The sequence below is a fragment of the Rhyacophila brunnea genome, unplaced genomic scaffold, assembly GCF_057557595.1.
Source record: "Rhyacophila brunnea isolate RB1 unplaced genomic scaffold, BYU_Rbru_1.0 scaffold_5, whole genome shotgun sequence".
Taxonomy (NCBI): Eukaryota; Metazoa; Arthropoda; class Insecta; order Trichoptera; family Rhyacophilidae; genus Rhyacophila; species Rhyacophila brunnea.
The window spans coordinates 3,456,993-3,477,085 of NW_028233170.1; the positions used below are offsets into that span (position 1 = coordinate 3,456,993).

A 20,093-nucleotide genomic window follows, 5' to 3' on the forward strand; every position below is an offset into this window, starting at 1 on the left:
CGTAGGGTGTTCAACCAATGTGTGCTACCCGTGCTCACGTATGGCTGCGAGACGTGGACCCTCAACACGAGAGATGTCGAAAGGCTAAGAGTCACACAGCGAGGCATGGAGAGGTGCATGTTGGGCATCACGCGAAAGGACCGTAAAAGAAACGAATGGGTTAGGAAGCAGACAAGAGTACGCGATGTAATAGACGTTGCCAAACAGCTGAAATGGAGATGGGCGGGGAACATTGCTCGCCGAAAGGACGGCCGCTGGACAAATGCCGTCATCCAATGGTACCCAAGGGGTACGAAACGGCCACAGGGTCGCCCTAAAAGCCGCTGGATTGACGAACTGGTAAAGTTCGGCGGAAATACGTGGCAGCGAACGACACAGGACCGAGAGAGTTGGAGAAAGCTTGGGGAGGCCTTCATCCAGCAGTGGATTGACCCCGACTGATGATGATTATTATTAAGGTCATAATTTTAATTATTATTTATTTTATCGTCGCATTTTTTTATTAAAATCTCCACTTGCCATAATTTACATACTACATTGTTTTTACATAATTATTATATATATATATTATAATATGCAGCATGTTATAATGAAGAGATTCCCAACCATGGGTTCCGCAAGATATCTTAGGTTATCCGCGTGTTTTCTGAAATGTTTTAAAAAAGAATTTGATCTTGCAATCTTTTTGGTGTTATTTTTTAATTGGTTTGTTAGTGTGTCACTTTTCCTAAGTATGTCGCTATCTTTAACTTTTCATCATTTATCTCCCGATTACTTACTGTCAGCCAAAGGATCGCTGCTAACACAATTATTTGTACGCATATGCGGAAGTTCTCGCGTTCAACTGTCATATGTTGAATGGTAAAAGTCAATCGATAAGTTGGAACAATATTTCAATAAAGTTGATCATCATGTAAGTTGATCCGAACGAAGCTGAGGTCCTTTATACTTGTGTCGATTCAACAGTGAATTATCATGCGAGTCAACTATTTGTCTAGCAAGTTACTCAAAGTAACCAAGGAAATAACAATAAACTTGTTTGTTTCACTTCACGCCCTCTTGATTAGGACTATCGGTTCAGGGATGCGCCAAGGGTATCTACCTTCCGGGTGCCAGCCAAAATTTTTCATTCAACTAAACCCCCCCACCCCAGTCCAATAAAACTTAAATCAGATATTTTAAAATACAAAAAATATTAAGTACCTGCATAATATTGTACCTATTAAATAATATACTTAACATATTGAGTTATAATGTGAAGCATCAAATTAATAAAACAAATTAATATACTTAATATATATTGTATAGATGAAGCACTGTAGCACAATAATAATTATTGGTACTAGTCGGTTATCCTGGATACAGCTGCAAACACATTTTTAAAATAGCCGATATACTGGATTATTTGTTAGGATAACCTAACCTAACCTAACGTAATGACAGGGCCCCAAAATGTAGGCCCTCAGCCGGCATTTTCCTTAATAAATTAGTGACGTCACAACTTTTCGATCCGATCGTGAATGTCGATTTTATTTGAAAAATACGTGCCCAATCTCTAAACAAAGCTATAGTTATTGTGTATTGAGTCCCGTAGTGCAGTCTGAGTGACATATAGCCCCTCAGAATGAACTACGGATGAATTTTTTTAGGGGACCAAAAAATGGTCTTATAAGGTGGAATGTAAGTAATTGAAATGTATAGGATTAAGGTTAAAAATAGATAATAAATTGTAAACGACTTATGAGATATCATTTGCTAAACATTGTAAATAAATGTCCATTTCTATTTAATCTGATTTTGAATTATATAAAAATAAATTTTATTTTTCTAAATTGAGTCGCGATGTTTTTCCCGCGGCCAAAGTAAAATAACTTAAATAAATAAATTATGATATCAAATATTGTCGTATTTAAAATCTAATGATTACGTTTTGTAAGTACTGATTACGCACACTTAATTTAAATAATAAATTAATATTTCGAATCGTAATGAAAAGGGTACCAATTTAAGTACCTACTTTTGTAAAAGTTAAATGAAGGAATTTCGAAAATAGAAATTCCGATAATGTAAGTCTGAGGACTCGGTTGCTCTCTTAATTTACGAATAAAAATTATTCTTTAAATCTGTCGATTAACCTCGACAGATCAATATTAAATTACCCAAAATAGGTAATTTTCAAACTCAATAAATAAAGACTTGTCATAGAAATTTTGATTGAAACTAATGTTATACCCTTAAGTTGGAGTGTTCCATAAATATGATTGAATAAATTTTAATCGCAACCCTTTCCGATCATCCATAATTAGCCCGCAAAAGTTCTGCATAAAAGAAACGGACAAGTTTGTTTTTCTGCCATTCTCTTTGCAAACACGTAGCCAGTCGGTAGTCTTAATGATTCACGCCTCTGTTGCGTATAATTTTTAGCGAAAATATTTTCATTTTTCTTTTCCGTTAGCTCGATAAATGAACTAACAGATATTTGGACAATTTGTGCCTAAAGCCCTATAAGGACTTTCACGATTGTTATCAAACTTGTACCGCCTATAGGTATTAATTAATTATATATTTTTATTCTATTGAATGATCATAATTTTCCGGAAAAGCCGGGAAATAAACAGCTTTTCTATGATTGGTCCGATACTCTGGCCATTAGCTCTGTGGAGGAGGCAGAACGATCTCCCATTGGTCCATATTTCGAATGACGTCAAAATCTCGGGTTTTTCCCGCCGGGAGTCTATATAACGATCCGTATTTTATGTACCGTAAGCAGTCGGTTTTTCAGTATTCCCGGAAGGTTGTGCCCGGAGGCGGTCTGAGTTCGCTTAGTTTTTTTGAATATTTCTCCGATATTCGTTCGGGAGATATTTCGGCCGCGTCGCAATCTGACGTCACGGTGTGTCACGAGTTGAAGCGTCATCGTGAATGACACGTGGCTCGAGCTGTCAGATGATATAGTAAACATATCGTCATAGTACACGTCATCTATTCGCGATCTATTATATATATAAAAGGAGCAGAGTTTCTTAAAGTTTGCGGTCGGCAACTCTTAGTTATAAGTGTGTAATCGTACATTAATTAAACATAAAATAATTATAATTGATTAACTTTATTTAATAATTAATTTAAATAAGAGTATAAAATAATTATGTAATTATTCGAGATTAAACTAAAGTGTATAATTGTCGATGATAAATAATTAAGAAAAGGAATTAAATTTGTTATCGAGAATAATTTAATAAATAATTTGAATTGAATTACTAAAAGGAGTTTTCATTTTTATTTTGAAAAATAATCAACGAAACATTTCGTGAAAAGCATCTAATACTAAGAGAAGTGACAGATAGTCAGCTGTCTTCGACGCTTACGTAAACATTTATAAAAAAATAAGTTCGATCTGAAAGACTATCGGATAACTAATGATCTAGGTGCTAACCTATCACTAGGTAGTGACCTTAAATAATATAAAGTTAAATAATAATGATCAAGTGCATTCCAAAGGTGTCAATCGAGAACTTTAGTTGATCACCCTCTCCCCGAATAGTATCGAGCTAGCCGAACAAAGGTTCTTAATCGATCCGAGGGCAGGACCGGTTGCAGACAAAGTACCTTTAGGACTATTCCCGGACCGGGGTGAACGTCAGTAACTTAACTTAACCTAAACTAACACAAACTAACAAATAATCCATTTTCAAAATGTGTTTGCCGCTGTATCCAGGATAAACGTATAGAACTCAATAATTTATAAAACAATAATGTCACGTAAGAAGCGACTTTTTGTATATTTTTGTATTAAGTAATTGTATAACATACTTATATTTTAATGATATCAAAAAAAATGTTTTTTCAGACTTTTACCGCCTCCTGAATCCTTCCACCTGAGTGCAGCTTTTGCACCAATAACACTACGCTTGGCGCGGTTCTGTATTGGTTCAACTTAAATCGATACATGGGAATATTCTTTTCGAATATTTTTATTCATCATTTAACAGACAGTTGGACGACAAAAACCACGACATTCGATTTATATTCTAGAATGAAACCAAAAAGGCATCCATAACTAAATACAGTGTTGCTCAGAAATACCAACGACCGTGAACTTAACCTGGGTTCATTATTCACACGTCATCACGTCAGCATAGTCTAAGAAAATCTCGCAAGATTTTATGACTATACTACTAATATAAAACAATAACATACTAAAGTATTTAATGGGTTAAAATCATGTGGTTAATAAAAATTCAATTTTCTAATATTACAGGTTATTCAAAAGGTTTTTATTAACTTTTGTTGTCGGTATAAATAGTTTTTTAGTTGTATTGTTATTGATAATACAATTTTATACTATGTTCGTAGCAAAATATTGTTGCCAAGATATAATAAATTATTAACACCCCGGATCGATTCATTACTCAGTAGTGAGTAGTGACTACTGTATGAAAAATCGAGAGAACAAGCCGGATTCAGAAGAAACTGCAGTAAAATATATTTTTTATTACAATCCATTCTTCTCCACTCTCACGTGGTATAGTTTCCAATCCCGACATTCCGAAAAATTTGAATTTTTATGCACCCGTCAATTACATGCGTGGTAGTAGCCATGACATATTTTGGGTGAAGGCTGTTTCATCATGTCAGGCTCACCAGACGCCAATAGAGAGGGCTGTGCGGCTTGTCAATGCACTCCCTAGAGATGTAGACATTTTTAGCGATGCATTATGTATTTTGTTTTTAAAATTCTATTTTATTGTTTAATTTGTATTTTTCTTGAATAATTGTTGTTTTTTATTTTTATTTTGTTTCTTTCGCTATGAAATGATTTTTTGCTTTGTTTTTTTTTACTAAGTTAATTTACCTGTACTTTTGATTATAAATGCCATGTGTTAAACGTCTTGAATTAATAATTTGTTATGTGCTAAATGTGTTTTTTTTTTTAAATAAATAAATAAATCAAGTTGTCAGTGAAGTAATGACAAGAATAAAAACGAGCGGTTCACTTTGGTTTCATTCATACATCTGATTCAATTAAAAAATCTTCAATGTCTGCTTACACTATCAAAGAATCTCAAGGCGCTATATTAAAACTGAAATTTTCACTTCCTTTCAGACCAAATTCACTTCTTTCCAGCGACTGCAATCGGGACTCCATTGCGTCACCCGGAGACCGACCTTCCTTCGAATATAAAATAAATAACAAAAGATGGTGGCCAGTCTGTCAATTGACCTAAGTGCAGGCATCAGAAACCACCTACCCTAGGTATTAAAAAATAATAAATAACAAACCAAAAAATAGATCAAGAGTAAAAGCATAAATGATAATACTTGTATGCTACTCGGGGGAACTGCATAAGCCATCCAATCGCCGAGAACCTGAACGAGTATTTTTCCCGAGGCAATCAGCTTTCGGGTTTTGTACGCATAATGGTCTTTCTGTTGTCTCTGCGATAATATTATTGGTATTATAGATTCAATTTATGTTTCCCTGGTATGTTCTCATTTGTTTTAGCAATCATGCGGCGTCATGACCCTGGAAGGAATTGACGACGGTCCAGGTACCAAAGTCACCATCAAATATACTTCAATCGGCCTCTGGTGGTCGCGAAAACTCCAGAGGTCGACTTAGAATCGCCAAGCACTCATTGAGACACTTTCATAATATGAAGGGGATAAAGACTCTGCGCCTAGGTGCCCCAAACCAGCTTATACACCAAATAAAATAAAAAAAGATCTAACATTAATAAAGGTGTCCGGCAAGGTGACACAATCACATCCAAACTATTTACCGCTATTCTGTAAGATCTACGAGTATTTAAACGACATGAATGGAAAAACAGAGAAATCACCATTAATACTCCGTTTACACGTGCATGAATTTACTGTTGAAAGTATGTATTATCGCGGCCATAACAAGAAAATTTACGTGTAAACATGTATTATCCTGCAGTTGCAAGATTGCATGTATGAATAAAAAAGCTCGGAAGCTTCTAAATTTTCATGCGACAGTTGAGATTTTTCGATCTCCGCTTGCGCAGTAGAACGATAGTGGCGAACCTGCCGGCAAAAAAACGAACTACACCGCGGAGAGACTCATTTTGAGATTAATCGATTTTTACGACCGGTGAAATCGTCCCATAAAATGACAACATCGCGTCTCGCTTACTTCTGAAGAATGAGATTGGAAAGACAGTCAGCATTTTTACGTGTACATAGTTATTGTCACGATAGTTTAAAATACACACTATTGCTGGCAGTAAATCCATGCACGTGTACAGGCGCTATCACAATAAGTACTTCAATCATCTGCGCTTTGTAGATGACATAGTTTTCAAAACACCCATAAAACTTGGCAAAACAGGGGTGCGAAATATGAACCATAAAATAAAAGACCCTTTAAAACAGTGGTGAGTCGTTTATAATAACATCGTTTTTACAAGAACAAAGATCGAATTTAACGAAGAAAACGATTATTAAAACTCCAAACTTTTACGCTGTTAAAACTGAACTATCTAAACTCTCATTCATTTCATTTTTCATTCCGAACATGTCCAATAATAGGATCATATGGGCCTCCACGGAGAGGAGGTTTGTATTAACAGATTTTGTTTTTATGAGAAATGGATGTCAGCCACTTGCTCAATATATTAGATACTCTGACTCATACACAAATTGAAAAATAATATGTGTACTTGTCAGACCCAAGATTCGAACCTCGGATCCACGACGCTATGCCGCGCGGCCATCGTGGGGAACTCTAAAAAACATTTTAATTTGTTATGTGTAATTTCCACACTATGGAGGCCCATATCGTCACCGTTCAGGCAAAAGTCACCAACCCTGAAAATGGCAGTTTTGAGTTGAGTATGTCACCCGAAGCGTAAAATTATGTTCTTTAAGATGCAAAAGTCACCACGGTACATTAGTTAGTAAAATGTTGCTTAAATCCGAATTATTTGTTTTCCACTAAATGACTTTCGATAAAATCTTATCAAGCAAAAGTCATTATAGGTGAATAGACATTATTGACTCTATAAAAAAAAAAATCCTTCGTTATAAATATACAAGCAAAAGTCACTATACTTTGGATGGTGAGTTTTACTGATTTGTCATTTGAAAACTTCTAACACTTGTCTGAAATACGCAAAAATAACCAAACAGGAATAGTTTACCTTAGCTTGTTATAATACGATCGCTTTGGTCTAAATTAAATCAAACAAAACTCACCATAGCTTTATGGTGACTTTTGTCTGCTCGTAAATGCAGCACAGTGATGAGTGATGACGAAATAAACAAGCAAAAGTCACCATCCATCCATAGAGAGTTATGATTGACAATTATTTTTCGTTTATGGTCAGTTTCGTCCATGATTATGCATTTTGTCACCTGTCATTGAACGTTTGGATCTTCGGGTTACGCTATTGTTTCGATTGTGGATTGTTTTATGATTAATTGTTTGTTATTTTACTAGATACCGTAATGCTTTGCAAGATTTGTAATATTGATTTGTCGAACAGGAGTTCTGTTATCATGCATTACTCGAAATATCACAGTGCATCAAGTGATGTACCGGTTAATGACAATGACCATATTATGATCTTAGGATCGGACATGGTTTAAAAATATATTATGAATATTGATATTTTACGTTTATTTCCAAACATACTCAATAATTAATTACAATATGGTTCTTTATAACAACTTATGATGACGTGGTATATTTTTTTCATATTTAATTTTAAGTGCCTATTTGATTTTTACATACGTATTACCTACCTAACGATAAATTTAATAAACCACGTCATAGGATTCATTGCCTTCGGTATGAATAAAAAACCACATTTCGATCAATTCTATAATGTATACGTATCAGTAACAATGAACACGTCAGTATTTAGGTGAATAGACGGATGATTTATTCATTTATTTAAATACTGTTATCACGAGAAATCACATCAATAATAACATTGTTTTTATCCATTTCTTATTTAAAGAGGTTCTAACTAAACTATAACAGTCATGAGTGAATGAAAAATAATTATCCATCATCTGACTCCATGCCAGGAGGTTACATGTAGAGTTGGGTGTTTCCTGAGAAAATCTCAATCTCGAGATTCGGGATTTCCAAAAAAAAATTCTCAGGAATTCCCGAGATATCAGGAAATTAAAAAAAAAATCCTGTAAAAATCCTAAAATCAGTGTAAAAACAGACAAATTCCAAAAAATATGATATTATTTTTTATTTCTGTTAGAAGACAAACAAAATAGTAGTAGGAAAACAAAAATATTTAAAAACATTACTTATTAAAATGGAATTTCAAAAAACACAGACTGTCAATCGCTGCGTTTGCAAAAATTGCGCCCATTTTGAGTGGACGTTGGCTTAATTGTGTTAAATGCCCCGATCAGTCTTTGAACTTTTGTATCTTCTGTCCACTTTTTTCATATAGAAAATCGTTTTTCATATAATATTTGATAATAAAGAAATTCCGAATCCCGCGATAAGATTCTCGAGATGCGGGATTTCCCGAAATGTTAAAAATTTCAATTCTCGAGATTCGGGATGAAAAATCTCGAAAATTTCTCGAGAATTCCCGTCGGGAAATTCCCGAAACCCAACTCTAGTTACATGTAAATTGTACGTAAAACATTTCGCCATGGGACAGTTCGTCGCGAGCGTTCATATCGGAAAGAGATGACCATATTATACTATACGGTCTCCAATTTTATTAGATTTAATATGAAAATTAATTCAATTTTCATTGCTGATTTTGGCAAAATTAGTGAATTCAAGAATGAAAACCTAACCTAACCTAACAAATAATCGAATATATCGGCTATTTTCAAAACTTGTTTGCTGCTGATTTCCTGTAAAGTTTAAACCGACAATTGTTTTATTTAGATATGAATTTTATTTTTTTACCGGAGCGCCGTTCCGGTTCGTAAAATCACCAAAATTATCGCTCCGTCTCGTGGACATATTAATTTGACAGTGGGCTAGATTTGTCATTTAACGTAAAAATCTAAAAGTTTGTCAACACTGGTAATCTCATTAAATTTCACGATAATTATCAAAATTTGTTTGACCAAAAATTTTTAATCGAAATTTAATGAGGTTGCCAATGTGGACACGGCATAACACACTTATTTTTATAAAATACACAAGCAATTAGATAACTTTGTTAACATTTTCATAAAATATTGAGCGCTCCGGTTCGTAAAATATTCCATTTCGAGCGCTGAGTAGCTACTTATAGTACTGACGTACTCAAAGAGGTTAGACGGTCTTTATAATACCGCCATATATTTCCGCTACAACATTTCACGGTGAATTGTGATACGGCGGAACACGCTGCCAGGAACCTTACCTCTTCTTCACTACATACACAAAACTCAATAAGTACAATCATATCAGTTTCATAATCTTGAAAAGAAAATGGACGACACACATGTTTTCCTTTCTATCGGAATAATTATTATGGTCTATTATGTATGACGTTATTAGGAAGATCAGATCGATATTGTCAACAAAAAATATTTTTGTTGAAGAACTTTGTATGGCAATTCCAAGTTCGTAGAGTACTGGACCTAAATTTGAATTGATTATTATTATCATCGCCAGTGTCTAGGTATACGGGACAGAAGAACATAACGGAAAAACATTATAGAATAAACTTGTTATAGATTAGGTAGATTATGTTGATAATAAAATTATTCACAATATTCAACTAGATTACGCCGAAAATAAAGTAAGATTTAGCAGCAATGAAATCAAACTAGGTATCAGTGGCGAAGGGTGGAGGTTGGCTGTTAAGATCCGCCATTAACAGTGCACATTAAACTTTCTTAGTCACACGTTTTTGATTTTACTGAACTAAGACTACAATTTACAGATGGTGTCGGTTAGTTTTTTAAAATCAATCAAACCCTGCCTAACCAAACCGTAATAGTTTTGGTATATTTTGGGCGATACGACAAAATTGTGCACACTTTTTTATTCATACTTATTTGTTTTCGTTGAATTAAGAATACATATTGCACATATTGTTGGTTTTTTTTTTAAATTCATTAAAGCCTGCCTAAACCAAACGATAAAAAATATTATTCTTTCTATAAAATATTCGAAGTTATGTATGATTTAACTGCATAATTATTTTAGATATTTTATAGATAGGCGAGTATTTTTTGATTATTATGTAGGTATTATGGCATGGTTTTCGCAAGGTTCAATTGAATTTTAAAAATTAACCAACACCATAATAGTATGTAAATTGTAGTCTTATTTCAATGAAAACAAGTATGTATGACTGACAAAGTTTAGTGTGTACTGTTTATGGCGGATCTTATTAGTCTGCCTCCACTATTCGCCACTGCTGGGTATTATCTTAAAGTACGACTACAAAAAACCCTCATTAGCCCGACTCTGTCACAAGGGCTTTTTCTTCTTCTGATCACCATCGCAAGGTTAGGGTCGATCCTGAACATTTTAGCGTAGCTGGGGAAATTGTCACCATGATACACGATGATTGAGCTTATCAAAACCTCCTTATTTATGAGTTGCGGACCCTAAACCCAAGGCAAAACCTTTAAATAGTGTTCTGTTGGTGCTATTAATTTACCACAATATTATAATATGTAAGATAGGATTTTTGTTAAATTCTTGTATTATTATGTTTGACACATTCACAATTTATGACAGTTTGTAAAACAATCTTAGCCGCTCATTGGTATTAGTCGTTGGTGGCGCTTTTTGCAAGTAGACTGTAATTTTAAGGATGATGTGAATTCTGGATCTAGGCGATTTAACAGAATGCCAGAAACTGACCTTTATGATGATGTACGATGGCTCCGTGGTCTGGTTGCACTGTTACTCGCGCGGTATTTTTTGTTCGTGTTACCCGGTGGGCAGCACTTGACGGTACTCTTTTTATGGATGATATATGAGGGTAGATGAATGAACAGATATGTTTTGAGTTAACTTTTGAGTCACGCTATTGGTAGGAAGAGACGGTGAAGTATAAAAACTTTCCCACATTTACTTGCTGGATGTCATTCGAGCTAACTAAATGTTATTTGCATCACGGTCTATAATGACCCGTGACCGCCGGTTTGTTGTTCTAGTGACAATAATACTGGGATTTGAGGGAGGAGGGAAGTAAGGATTACGGCCACCGCAATTTGGCGCAACCAGTCGGTATGCAGAAAATTTGGTCTCGGCTGATCAGTATGGAGCGGTTCCAGCCAATGATATTTTATAATATCACTATATGCAAATTAGCCCAAACTGAACGTTGGCTATGAATGTAGATACGATTTCGCTTGTAAGGGTGGCTCCATGAGCGCAGCGGACAGATTCAATTTTCGTTAGTGGATGCCGCATTTCAGAAAATGCCAGACTGTATAATTAACAGAACAAATCAATCAATCATTCAGAGATCCAAAATAAAAGAATGGCAATCGATAATTTATATTTATATCTGCGATGAATTCTAGAACTTTTCGAACATGCTATTCGTCGTGAAAAGAAGAACCTAGAAACATAATTGATGGTAATGGGTGGTTTTCGGAGAAGGCGAAGAAGAGAAGGAAAGTTAGTGCGCCGACCTGGCTGACTGAAGGGGTTTTATAGAGCAGTCTTCGCTATGCTTTGAGAGAATCAGAGAACCGTGTTGGTAGAGCCTCAAAACATCTCAGCGATTAAGAATGGTGCTCATGAGGAAAGAAATATTTAGTATTTTATTTAATAATTTAAACTCATCCAATACTCGACGTAAATCTGTTTGAAACGACATATTATTTATGAGTTTGTCCTCGTCTACGCAATAAACTAGAGGTTTATTGCTTTTGCAATACCAATTTCTTTGCGAAGTAACCTCAGGACGTTTTTTACAACTGGTATAGGAAGGAGACACGGTCGATAATTATATAATGTATATAATAATACATTTATTAAAGTGTGCAGTGTACACCAATGTATCTGAATAACTGTTTGGATTCATTTTCCATCCGTTGCAGATACGTAGCAATAGAGCGTTAATTAATGACATTTCATTGATATATATTATGAATTTTAATGTACAATAACACAATACATATATAATTTATTTGAAAACGGTATTATTCCAAGATTATAGATCATAAGATTATAGATATTAGATATAGAGAAGATATTAGAGAAAAAGAAATATGAACATAGTTCACAGCACAAGTAGTCTGCTTTGAAAGACCTGGAGAAGGAAGACATGATGATTTTTAACACCTGAAATAATATTCCTGACTTATATGATCAGTCGAAAAAAATAGCGTTTCCTGTTCTTTCCCTTTCCGGTTCTATATAAAATCATGCTAACAATCTTTTTCAATCACGAACCTTATCAAGAGTAAATTGAGAAGTCGTCTTATTGATGAGAACCTGGAATCGTGCCTAAAATTAAAAACAACAACATACAAACCTGACTTACCGAAACTTTTCAAGGATATGGATATCACCTAAGTGTTTGTCATGATTTAATTTTATGGATACCTTATTTACAATTTAATTTTTATTAATTAATAAAATCATTATTAAAAGTATGATATCAAGTTTTATTCAGTGTACTTACCTATAGTTTAATTAAGATTTAGAACTTTAATTAAAGTTTATTAAGTTAATAAGCAGTGTACCTACATATAGTTTAAGTTTAAGAAATTTGGCTTTCAAAAGAAATCTCAATCGTTGTACTGTTGATATTTGGCTCTGTCGACTAATGAGTTTACCGACCACTGTCCTAGGCAAAGTGTAAGTAATTGGATGCAATACTATATATTATTATTATTTACTTACAGTCCTGGCAGTGCAGCCCTTGAGCAGAATTAGAATACCGTCCTCTCTTATTTTAAATTCCAAATTGTCTGCAAGTTTTATAGGTTAGGTATGTACCCATTTACTTTTAGGTCCGTGGGGCACCCCTATAGAAGATTGGCAACCACAATGAAGTACATCATCTCCCTATCCCGAACCATTCGTATCAGATCACCAATGCCTTAGACATTGTGCCACTTATCCGCCCTTAGGTAGACTTCAGAACGAGAATGTTCCCTATTATTTTTAGTTATGTACCTACTACCTATTGTAATATTTATTTTTGGTTATCTTAAACAGACAAATCCACAAAAAATCTTTAAATCGGCATAGGTACACACTATCTATTGACAATTACGAGCATTTATACGAATCCTACTCAGAAACAGTGATGGTTTTAGGTACGTGAAGGTCTACGACGCTGACAGGTTTGGAGGCACTATTCTTAAAATGTGCGCTAAACCGCCAATAGGATATCTTTTGCAATGGGCAGAAATTACAATGAAACAATAATAATTATGATACCAAGATTTTTATGCATCGATTATTTTGCAATATGGAAAATCAGCACTGCTCTCAAAAGTTGTAATATTTGTAATCGTTCCCTCATTTTCCGCCCCTATGCAACGCGTGGCCTGTCTACATTCACGGCACTCCAATGCCCAAATTGCATAACCCCAAGCTTATGAAGTCGGGTTTGAAGCTTAGGTTTGGAAAATTCAGATGTTGTTTTTAAAACGTTCGTTTGGACTCAGAGCCTCGAACTAATAAGTTGGGCAAGTCGCCAACATAAATAATTTCTCGTAAAAAATATAAAAGACACATATAATAATTGACCAAGATACATATCGGATTATAGAGCCAATTTAAATGTGACCTCCATACACATGTGGATCGAGGTGATTGATGATTATGTATGTCTTGAATTCCATAAAAAAAATTAATTTTATTGTAACTGGTAGTATACATTTTAGTACCCACCCACATAAATACACCCTTAAATTCGGTACCTACTAATATTCAGTAGATAAACTTGGAAATAAAAAAATAGACTTACATTTAGCTGAGTAATCTTCAATCAGTTGCTTTACATTAGAACCAGTCCCAGATTTCATTCAGATACTCACTTTAATAGTCACAATGAAAATGTATAATACCTGTCACTTATTTAAAATAACAATGTATACCTACGAAATCTGTTTACAGTGTTTACACCTTGAAGTTTTAAATTTAATTTAGTTTAAAAAAAATAAAACGCACTGCACTAATTTTTCTTTTCACATTACCAATTAAATTTGCAATAAGTGCAACAGAATAAATTAATTATTCCAAGTTGTCATGGGTCAATGATAATTAATATAAACGAATGCATTACCAGCTTGGAGTGACATCTAGTGATTCCAATGAAAATTAGTTAGAAAGAAAATTCAATTGATGGCATATTATACTTGTACATCTTTATAAAAAATTTACTAGATGTCTCGTTTAAACATTTCCAAATGCGATAATAATAACGCAAAATATGTATTTCACATCTTACATCATTATTAAAGACCGGATCTTTCGAGTCTTTAACCGTCAACCCATAAAAAAACACATTAAAATGGTGGACGAATCCAATATCCTAAGGAGACTTTTGCCCAAATGATTCTTAGTATGGATTTCTACAATTAGTCAGTTGTTTTTTCTGGCAGCTCAGGTGCGATGGTAATTATTGTAATTAAGATAATCGTCTTGCCAATATTTTAACGCGACGTGCGGGCGACTCACACGAATTCAAATTCGCAAACTGTAATTAAAAAGGTCGCATTACAAAATTTATGGTTTGTTTTATTGCAGGTAAGTAATGGTAAACCATTTTTATAAAATGCGTGTAGAATATGTTTTTTCATAATTAAATATCGAATAGCTTTTGCGTACCTACCACTAATATAAATACAAATATTGAAAGATTTTGTCCGCTGACCCGTTTTATGTTCTAAGTGTATCATATTGATACCTATTAGTATTACCAAGCAACAATACCGTACCTACATATCGATAAAAAAGTCACATACCTACTTGTTTATTTCTTTAGATATTTAAGTATTTTGAGGATGCTCTGCCCAAACTGGTCTATTTGATTATAAACTATTGACATTGAAGAATTTCATCAAATCGATCGTAAGAAATTTCATCTTCAAAATACCAGTGGCGTACATCTGTAGATGCGAAACATCCCTGAAAATATTCGTTTGAACCTACTATTATAATATTATGTATTGCGTAAGCCGTAATTGCATTCTTCTAAAGGTTTTGCAATATAATATTGCTTCAGATTTTCACTTAGTCATTGTATTACGTTAATATTTATTGTTGTTTAATTTAATAAAACGCATTTTTTTGTGGTACTTATTCCACTTTTAATCAATAAATTAGGACCGGTTTCGTTCGCATCAGAGGACATTTTCAACTGAACAAGGGAAGATTCAGTTGAAAATGTCCCTCTGAGGCGGACGAAACCGGTCCTAATTTATTGATTAAAAGTGGAATAAGTACTACAAAAAAAATGGAGCAATTGTCGAAAACTACCCAATCAAGACTCGTAACTGGACAAAATCTAACATTCGAATGAAATTTTCAAAATGGCGTCCTATGGTAGTTCGTAGTTCCATTTTTGGCCATTCTACAGGTAAGTTTGTAGGTGTGTAACGTTAAAAAAAGTCCCGCTGTCCCATTTAATACTTCAGATTTTCACTTAGTGATTGTATTACGTTAATATTTATTGTTGTTTAATTAAAAAAACGCATTTTTTTTTAGTACTTATTCCACTTTTAATCAATAAATTAGGACCGGTTTCGTTCGCATCAGAGGGACATTTTCAACCGAACAAGGGAAGATTCAGTTGAAAATGTCCCTCTGAGGCGGAAGAAACCGGTCCTAATTTGTTGATTAAAAGTGGAATAAGTACTACAAAAAAATGGAGCCATTGTCGAAAACTACCCAATCAAGACTAGTAACTGGACAAAATCTGACATTCGAATGAAATTTTCAAAATGGCGTCCTATGGTAATTCGTAGTTCCATTTTTGGCCATTCTACAGGTAAGTTTGTAGGTGTGTAACGTTAAAAAAAGTCCCGCCGTTCCATTTAATACATTGTATGCTAAAGGCGCGCCGATTAGGCGGCCATTCGACATAATTAGCATTATATTTAAATGTTGTTATTAAAAAGTAATTATCTGATATATGATTATATTATGTATTTGATTTAAATACTTACATATTATAAAGTGTAAAGAACTATTCATCACATAAAACGACTGGTACCTAGATAAATATTTCATTAAAACACTTTATAATATGTACTTTCGTACTTTTTCCACATTTATTCCATAATGTTGATATTCAACCGATTTTATCCTAATGGACATTTTCAATTGAATAACAGTACAAAATATAGGTAGGTACATATTATTGCATATAAAGTCAATTAAGTATAGAGGACGTGGGAGTCGATTGTTTACTTGAACTAACTTGTTGGTGATATTTGTCCTTATTTATTAAATGACTGATTTATATACATTAAGAAATAGCGTAACTTCAAAACTGTGAAAAATTTGCTGTGTTTAAAATTCACCTGCCGTAGGTGTATGTATCAAAAAAGGTTCCCGACCAATGACAAAAACTTGAAGACGATTTTATTGCTTTCGTTGCATGATACGTACAAGAAGTTCACAACTTAAAAATGAATTATTTTCCATACGATAGTATGTATCATCATCAGCTGTAGTATATACCAATATTGTATATAAATTTATGTTTACATTTTAGATATAATAGTGCAACCATCTATAATACCGTGGATTTACAAGAATAAAATTACAAAGCAAAGGATAATCTTAAAAAAATAACAATGCCAATGTGCTTTTAAAATAATATGAACGGCAGGTTTACATAGGTCGTAAGTGCATTTGCTAGTCACGCAGCCTTCGCTATCGAGGCTTGATAATTATATATTATATACTTACACAATATTATATATGTGACAATATTATATTTCATCCATTGTTGTTATTTTTAAGTTAATAAGTCAAAAGAATAATATCAACTAAGATTTAATAACAATAAACAAAAATGCAAAATGTACAAAGTGTTTAAAAGTACCTTATATACCTTCTAGAGGAAAGTGGTATAATGGTCCCTATATCTAACGGGTACGAGTGGCAAAAATATTAATCAATAAATTCTAATTGATTTATGTTTTGTACTAGGTATTCTATTAGTCATTATTTACGACCCGGCTTATGCCTTTTGGCTTCTTCGTGCACTATGCGCACTCACCGATCGTAAATGCACATTGACATAATAAAAGATTGTTAAAACCTTCTTACCTATTAGTAAAGGATCAAGTAAAAAACAAATTTTGATTATCTGAAGTGTTTGTGAAAACTCGTAATGAATATATTACATACTATTAATACATTCAATATGTAAGCCCGTTAAATCGTCATTTCCCGCAAACAATGGAACCAGCTAATGTGAAATATCACGAAATATACCTACTCACTAAATAAAAACAAATAAACAATTTTAAGCTATAATCCATAATCGTCAAAACTGAGTGATCTCGGATTTTAAGAAAATACGTAGATCAGTTAACAAACGCGCAGGTTAAGTTTTTTTTGTTTTTTCTACCATATTACTATAACATCAAATTATTGTTTCATGTGTGAACTCCCAGATTGGATAAAGCAATGAACTATTAGAACCAAGGTCAACTTGTTAAGGCAAATGGTAGGCACTGCAACTGTGTTATACCTATTTATATCTAATATTTTCTTGATAAAATAATTTATTATCAATGGTATTAGGTACTATATATACACAATGTATCAATGTCGACTAATTATGATTTATTATTTTGATAACTTCCGAAATAAATAATTATATCGGGTTTATATATTTCATTGAAATAATACTATGATATATAATTTATAGTATTAGGGAGTAGCAATTAACAGAAAACGCATGTACTTACATATTTTGCATGATGAATATAAAGTGTTTGAAAATGGCCTATAAAATGTCAAAAAAAACATTACAACATCAGTACCTATATATTAAAATTGAATATCTCAATATGTCCAACCACTTGCTTGAAACACAAAAGTACGATTTGAAGTATATTTCGTACGAAACTTTTTCTAAAGGGTTTCATTAACCACGTAGGTCCGATATTCCCCATTTTACCTATCCATAAATCCATATAATATAATAATATGTTTTCATATTATATATTTTCGTAGTATCAACATAATATACGAAATCATTCAGAATTGGTACAATTTTAATAATACACTAGCTGTCAGGTCCTTCTCATTATGGGAGCAAGTGTGATTTGTTATTTGATAGTGAAAATAAAAGTAGTTTAGTAGAAATTTTAAACATTGATTTCAATAATAGGTATATAAGTGGAATATTATTAAATATTATAGATATTACTATTTACAACTAATTCTTCCACTCTATACGTAAGCGCTTCATTAATTTCTCTAAGTAGTATAGTATATCTACTAATAGCAGCGTTTCTATATAATTAAGTATCGATAAAGTCTCTTGCACATATTATCAATATCATTTATTTCATATTTCATTGTACCTACTACATCGTACAACTTATTTTTCTGAAAAACATAGGTTCCATAAATTATTAACGCATTTTTTAATTAAAAAATGTTGTAATATTCGAGTCCGTCCCAAAAAAAAAGGACTCCAGATGTCCGGTGTCTAATCATTATAATAATAATTATTATATATTATGAGAGTTTTTTGAAATACTTAGATGCTTTTTAATATTCACATTTTATTAAATTTATTTTGTATGATTAAATACATTTTATTTTCATTTTACCTGCAGTCCATGACCATATTTTTTGAACTTTGGTCTTCTCGAATAGAATGAAAACACTGGATATATTTTTATTATTATTTATTATATACAGAATGTATTGTATTATTATTGTGAAATAATGTTTAATTTATTTTAATTGTTTCTATTTAATATTTTAGTTAAAATAAAACTTTATGAAATATTTTTATTATTAATAAATTAAGTAAAAAGAGTCTTCTAAAACAATCATGAATATTGCAGAAAACCTTGCCAAAGTATTGAAATAGTACATACCTATCACTTTACTAGCAAACATGTGTGAGGAAAACTCATTATAATATACAAAAACTCTTTTTTTAATATTCCTAATATTTTTACAGACTCAGATTATCTATTCTCTGATTTTTTGTACATTGTATACAAATATAAGGGAAAATGGATTTGTTATTGCAAAAAATACATTCAAGCCTCATTATCTCAGAAATGTTGATTAATTATCACACAATGAGTTTTACCAACAAACCAGCGAGTTATCACTAAGAAGTTTGTGAAAGATATTATATTATTAAAATTGATATTGAAAGTTTGTCGAATTGCCACAATAAAAATATAAAACCAATTTTATTAATAAATAAACTTTCTAAATCCTGCGAGATGTTAGTAGGTAGTATTGTATTCAAAATAGTGTTAGGTATTTTGATTTTCGGCCAAAAATGTCTGTATCTGATTTCTATTTTGACACAGAAAAATAATATTACCTACTGCCTAGTTGCCAACATAAAAATGATAAACTTTCCGTGTCCTGCGAGACACAAGTAGAAATATTGATATTGGGTTTTTTACGTTAAATCTGAGTTTTTAATCTAATATGAAAATATCATAGTACCTATGTATTTAAAATATCATAATATTATGTTTTTGGTAAAAAATGTGTAAGTATATAAATTCTAATATTTTTTTTAATTAATCGTCAATAATGACATCCGCTTGAAATTTGTACTACATTGTCATTTGAATCTAGTCTAGCTAGACTGATATCTGCTCGTTAACAAAAAAACTTGTATTTATAAAACTTGTGCAAAAACTCTAAACAGACATTTTTATCAGCGCTCGAAAGAGTAATTTTACTAACCGGAAGACTTGATAACTTATATAAAAAATATTAGAAGTGTCCTCAATTCTTTTGGTAATATAGATACTCGACGAAAACAAATCAATAACAACATCCATGAATCCGTGTTAGTGCCGCAGGAAAAGTCTCATTTTTATGATTTTTTGTCAATAATAAAATTATTGTCCTATTTCCTTTTTTGTTTCATATCCAATACATAATCAATACATTGTCTGTCTATCCCCATAGGACGTCACTGCTCTGAACTTCCAAATAATAT

At 32.7% G+C, this 20,093-nt stretch overlaps 1 protein-coding gene across 1 annotated transcript in view; it reads right to left on the reverse strand.

Moving 5' to 3' along the window:
- Nucleotides 1-13,959, reverse strand: part of LOC147065911 (alpha-tocopherol transfer protein-like) — a 99,438-nt gene extending 85,479 nt beyond the window's left edge. The window contains exon 1 of the mRNA XM_085955932.1: nt 13,890-13,959. The gene's annotated coding sequence lies outside the window, so the exon portion shown is untranslated. The remainder of the gene's footprint in view (nt 1-13,889) is intronic.
- Nucleotides 13,960-20,093: the final 6,134 nt, after the last annotated feature.